This window comes from Xenopus laevis, chromosome 3S (genome assembly GCF_017654675.1).
Source record: "Xenopus laevis strain J_2021 chromosome 3S, Xenopus_laevis_v10.1, whole genome shotgun sequence".
NCBI classification, from domain to species: domain Eukaryota; kingdom Metazoa; phylum Chordata; class Amphibia; order Anura; family Pipidae; genus Xenopus; species Xenopus laevis.
This window is the reverse complement of record NC_054376.1, coordinates 126,812,432-126,818,431: the sequence shown is the minus strand read 5'-3', so window position 1 is coordinate 126,818,431 and position 6,000 is coordinate 126,812,432.

The following is a 6,000-nucleotide window of genomic DNA, read 5'->3' as shown; positions in this document are numbered from 1 at the left end:
AAGTCAAACTATACTAAATATTTCTGCCATGCTTTTGAGAGCCTTTTGTAGAAGTACTGAATGTTAATAACTGGACTTTAGATGAACAATAAGTAGAGAAAAAGCTTCATGTGCTGTAAGGAAGACTTACCTTCTCTTTAAACGTCTCTTCAAAATTTTCATATTCTTTACCATTTTTATTTTTGATTCTGTTTGTCAAGTTCCTGTTTGTTACTGTAACCGTCATTTTTGTAGTGGCTTTTACAGAGCTACCTGCGGGAGAATTCAAGTTCAATTAGGGGCAGAATTATTAAGGTTCGAATGGTAAATTCGAGTTTTCAAATTTTTTTTGTCAAAACTCACAAATTCGAATTTAAAAGCACCAACTCGACTGTAAATTTGAATGTGAGATTTATCACACCTCGACCATGGAAACAGTTCTAATTTGAATATTCACCACCTAAAACCTGCCGAATTCATGTAAAAGTCAATGGCAGAGGTTCAGTGAGCCATTTGAAGATGTTGATAGCCTTCCTCACATTCAAGTTTTTTTCAGAGGACAATTTGATTTGAGTTTCATTCGAATTCAATTAGAATATGAATCAAATTTTGCAAGTCTTCTTATCTGAGCAGGCAGGAAGGTTGAAGTGGAACCTAGACAGGTCAGGTCTAGTAAGGATAGGCTACTCACTTTCATAGATCACTCTAGGAGTGACAGATAGTTAGGGCTCCACCAAGGAGTGTTGAGAGGGACTGTGACGATAAGCCTACCCACTGCTGTTCTATGTTCCTTCTTATCTCTCATTGGATCCCTATGGGGATGATGTTCTCTAATAAATAACTTCTCTGTTTAAGTTGCAAGAACCACTGGTGTCCAATTATTGTGCGTTTCATAGAGTTACAGTTGCACAATACCCTGCCTCCACACCGTTGCGAGAGCTCGTCCCCGAGGATTACAGGTCTCATCCAGAGCAAATATCTTGGTAAAGCTCATTGTGAGAGTAACAGTGCCCCTCTTTACTATAGCCTTACAATGGCTACATGTATTAGCTGTACATTGGGTTATTGCATACACTCTTGCTATGGGGCCCATTATGGCTATATGTATAAGTTATATATTAATTTACTGTTTGAGTTTTTGCTATCAGGCATATTGTGGCTACATGTATTAGCTATATATTGATTTATTGTATGAGTCCTGTATTGTGGCTACATGTATTAGCTATATATTGATTTATTGTATGAGTCCTGTATTGTGGCTACATGTATTAGCTATATATTGAGTTATTCTATGCACTCTTGTTATGGAGCTACATGTACTGTATTTCTCAGGGAGGCTTTATCTTTAGTACTTACCCATTTCGATTCTATCTTGGATGAACTCACAAAGGGAGCCAAAGAATAGTTTGAGACAAACACATTTGTTTCCCTCAAATATCCCACTGTTCTGACATTCTTCTGCAAAAGAAAGAAGAAGGAGGCAGTATCTGCCAATGAGACTTGTAACATATACAGAGGTTCCATGTTGTCATGTACAAAACAGACAAGGAATAAGGATGAAAACTGTTTCATGCTGGTGTCATCTTTGTGTAACAAACATATAGCACCAAGCAAGGGGCCAACTGCAAACATAGTTCTTCAAAAAAGTAGCAAAACACAAACAAGAGAGATAATAATGAAATAAAACATGGAAAGTAAAACAAAAGCACTTACTTTTTGAAGTCTGTTTAATGGGGGTTGTCAGAGCGGTTGATTTAATGGTTGTTTCAGGGGCAGTAGAGGCAGTTCCAGGGGGTATAACTGTTATGGGAACAGAAGGTTGGGAAGAAGTGGTAGAAGGTGTTGGATTTAGAGGCATGGACGTAGTGAATTTAGTTGTAGCTTTTGTAATAGGCAATGTATAAGTTGTGTTTGATGCAGCAGGGAAGTTTGTGCTGGTGACAGTGGTTTCACTTGTGCCATTCAGTTGTGTGCTCGTTGTACGTGATGCAGTAGTGCCAGTTGTAGAGGTGACAGACGTATCAGTTGTGCCAGTTGTGGAAGTGTCAGTTGTGCCTGTTGTATGTGATGCAGTAGTGCCAGAAGTAGAGGTGACAGTTGTATCAGTGGTGCCAGTTGTGGAAGTGTCAGTTGTGCCTGTTGTATGTGATGCAGTAGTGCCAGTTGTAGAGGTGACAGTTGTATCAGTGGTGCCAGTTGTGGAAGTGTCAGTTGTGCCTGTTGTATGTGATGCAGTAGTGCCAGTTGTAGAGGTAACAGATGTATCAGTGGTGCCAGTTGTGGAAGTGTCAGTTGTGCCTGTTGTATGTGATGCAGTAGTGCCAGTTGTAGAGGTGACAGTTGTATCAGTGGTGCCAGTTGTGGAAGTGCCAGTTGTGCCTGTTGTATGTGATGCAGTAGTGCCAGTTGTAGAGGTGACAATTGTATCAGTGGTGCCAGTTGTGGAAGTGCCAGTTGTGCCTGTTGTGGAAGTGTCAGTTGTGCCCGTTGTCTGTGATGCAGTAGTGCCAGTAGTAGAGGTGACAGACGTATCAGTGGTGCCAGTTGTGGAAGTGTCAGTTGTGCCTGTTGTATGTGATGCAGTAGTGCCAGTTGTAGAGGTGACAGTTGTATCAGTGGTGCCAGTTGTGGAAGTGCCAGTTGTGCCTGTTGTATGTGATGCAGTAGTGCCAGTTGTAGAGGTGACAATTGTATCAGTGGTGCCAGTTGTGGAAGTGCCAGTTGTGCCTGTTGTGGAAGTGTCAGTTGTGCCCGTTGTCTGTGATGCAGTAGTGCCAGTAGTAGAGGTGACAGACGTATCAGTGGTGCCAGTTGTGGAAGTGTCAGTTGTGCCTGTTGTGGAAGTGTCAGTTGTGCCCGTTGTCTGTGATGCAGTAGTGCCAGTAGTAGAGGTGACAGACGTATCAGTGGTGCCAGTTGTGGAAGTGTCAGTAGTGCCAGTTGTGGAAGTGTCAGTTGTGCCTGTTGTATGTGATGCGGTAGTGCCAGTTGTAGAGGTGACAGACGTATCAGTGGTGCCAGTTGTGGAAGTGTCAGTTGTGCCTGTTGTATGTGATGCAGTAGTGCCAGTTGTAGAGGTGACAGTTGTATCAGTGGTGCCAGTTGTGGAAGTGTCAGTTGTGCCTGTTGTATGTGATGCAGTAGTGCCAGTTGTAGAGGTGACAGACGTATCAGTGGTGCCAGTTGTGGAAGTGTGAGTTGTGCCTGTTGTACGTGATGCAGTAGTGCCAGTTGTAGAGGTGACAGTTGTATCAGTGGTGCCGGTTGTGGAAGTGTCAGTTGTGCCTGTTGTATGTGATGCAGTAGTGCCAGTTGTAGAGGTGACAGATGTATCAGTGGTGCCAGTTGTGGAAGTGTCAGTTGTGCCTGTTGTCTGTGATGCAGTAGTGCCAGTTGTAGAGGTGACAGTTGTATCAGTGGTGCCTGTTGTGGAAGTGTCAGTTGTGCCCGTTGTCTGTGATGCAGTAGTGCCAGTTGTAGAGGTGACAGACGTAGCAGTGGTGCCAGTTGCGGAAGTGTCAGTTGCGCCCGTTGTCTGTGATGCAGTAGTTCCAGTTGTAGAGGTGACAGTTGTATCAGTGGTGCCAGTTGTGGAAGTGTCAGTTGTGCCTGTTGTGGAAGTGTCAGTTGTGCCTGTTGTGGAAGTGTCAGTTGTGCCTGTTGTATGTGATGCAGTAGTGCCAGTTGTAGAGGTGACAGTTGTATCAGTGGTGCCAGTTGTGGAAGTGTCAGTTGTGCCTGTTGTATGTGATGCAGTAGTGCCAGTTGTAGAGGTGACAGTTGTATCAGTGGTGCCAGTTGTGGAAGTGTCAGTTGTGCCTGTTGTATGTGATGCAGTAGTGCCAGTTGTAGAGGTGACAGACGTATCAGTAGTGCCAGTTGTGGAAGTGCCAGTTGTGCCTGTTGTATGTGATGCAGTAGTGCCAGTTGTAGAGGTGACAGACGTATCAGTAGTGCCAGTTGTGGAAGTGTCAGTTGTGCCCTGTGATGCAGTAGTGCTGATTGTAGTAGCGCCAGTCTTTACACTGTCAATTGGCTCTGATATAGTTGCTTTGACTGTCATAGATATTCCTGTTGTGACAAAAACACATCATGTTATTTCTGAAAAGGCCACAAAAGATTATACTGTAGTGACTTATATATTATATAATATACTTATACTATAGCTTACAATATATATTACAATATAAACGTTTCCCTGTTACTATTTAGCCACATATATTTACTCCCCGAGAAACATATAGACTCGTATACATACACTCAATACTCCTTACTCAATGCAGTTGAGTACTTTAATGCTCATACACTGTCACATTCCAAGACTCACACTCTAGTATACAGACTTTAGCATCACACTCTTACACTTACATTCTTAAACGCACACTCTGTATAATATATGAGGCGAGTCTGATGCAAGTTTGGCTGGCAAAGATAAATATTCAAGGATAATGTGAGGATCACACACCCCAAGCTCCGCCCAATACCAGTAGCACTGACCATAGCTAAGGAAATTAACTTGGGGAACTAGCATACATGTAAGGGGCCCATTTACTTATTTCAAGTAAAGGAATAGAGGAAAAATAGTTCGAATTTCGAAAGTTTTTTTTGGCTACTTCGACCATCGAATGGGCTTCTTCGACCTTCAACTACGACCTTCGACTTCGAATCAAACGATTCGAACTAAAAATCGTTCGACTATTCGACCATTTGATAGTCAAAGTACTGTCTCTTTAAGAAATACTTCGACCTCCTAGTTCGCCACCAGAAACCTACCGAGGCCAATGCTATGGTGAAGGTCCCCATAGGCTTCCTAACAATTTTCTGATCAAAGGAATATCCTTCGATCGATGGATTAAAATCCTTCGAATCGTTTGATCGTAGGAATAGCGCAAAATCCTTCGACTTCGATATCCGGAGTTGAAGGATTTTACTTCGACAGTCGAATATCGAGGGTTAATTAACCCTCGATAATCGACCATAGGTAAATCTGCCCCCTAGAGTCAGGTCTATCAACTTATCGCATTCCATTAGTTGTTTACAGACCAGTTAAGGGCACCTTGGACATCAAACACAAGCTGGCACAAATGGGACCATCTCTGAAGAATTTTATGCAGTAAAAAGAAAAACATAAAAAAGGCTTACGCGTTTTGTGCCCTAAGGGCACTTAGTTGTAGGCCTATTGAAGCTCAGCCTGGAAGTTCTGCAGCAGCTCTCCCACTTTTCTCACTATGATCCAACCTCCAACACTGGAATTTGGGAGGCAGATATGTAAGCATATATTAACTGTCGTGTAGGTGTGCCACCACCTCAAAAGTCCACCACCACAGAACTTCAACAAGAAGATGCCCCTTCACCTATAGTGATTACTGCACCATTGCATTATCATATAAAGTAGAGAAGGAACATGAAGCATCATCAGGTAAGTAAAAGGAAAGACCCCTCAACTATGTCTGTAGAATCTGATAAAGACAAAGTCCCATGTACTCTTGTCTCCTTTTAGATCTTCTTGGTACGAGCAGATCTTATAGTGTATGGCCACTTTTACTAAACAGTCACCTAAAGCACTAGAGCTTCCTAGAATTTGTCCTGCTTCTTAACAGATACAAAAGCACATCATAGAGGCAGCAGCAATGATATAGGGAAAAACAGGGGTCATGCTGAGAGCTAAGGAATAGGTGTCCTGGTTACATTTTGAAGTAGAACTACCATAATATGTTGGAAATGATGATAAAGCAAAGAATTGACCAGGAAGTTGAAGATGCAGTGGAATTCAGTGTGGAAATGGACAGCACCAAAAGATGTTGGCATGATGGAACAGTGCAACCTCTTTCTGAAATATGTACATGAAAGACTTATTGCTCTCATGAATATTAGGAGCACAACTGAAGATCTCTCATAGAGTAGCCCCATTATAGGACTTATCTTGTGAGTTCCTAGGTGTGTTCTCAATGGCTGCTTTTCTGGTTCCTGACCCTCCTGCTACTTTCTGACTGCTCTGATTGCTGCCTGTCCTGACCTTTG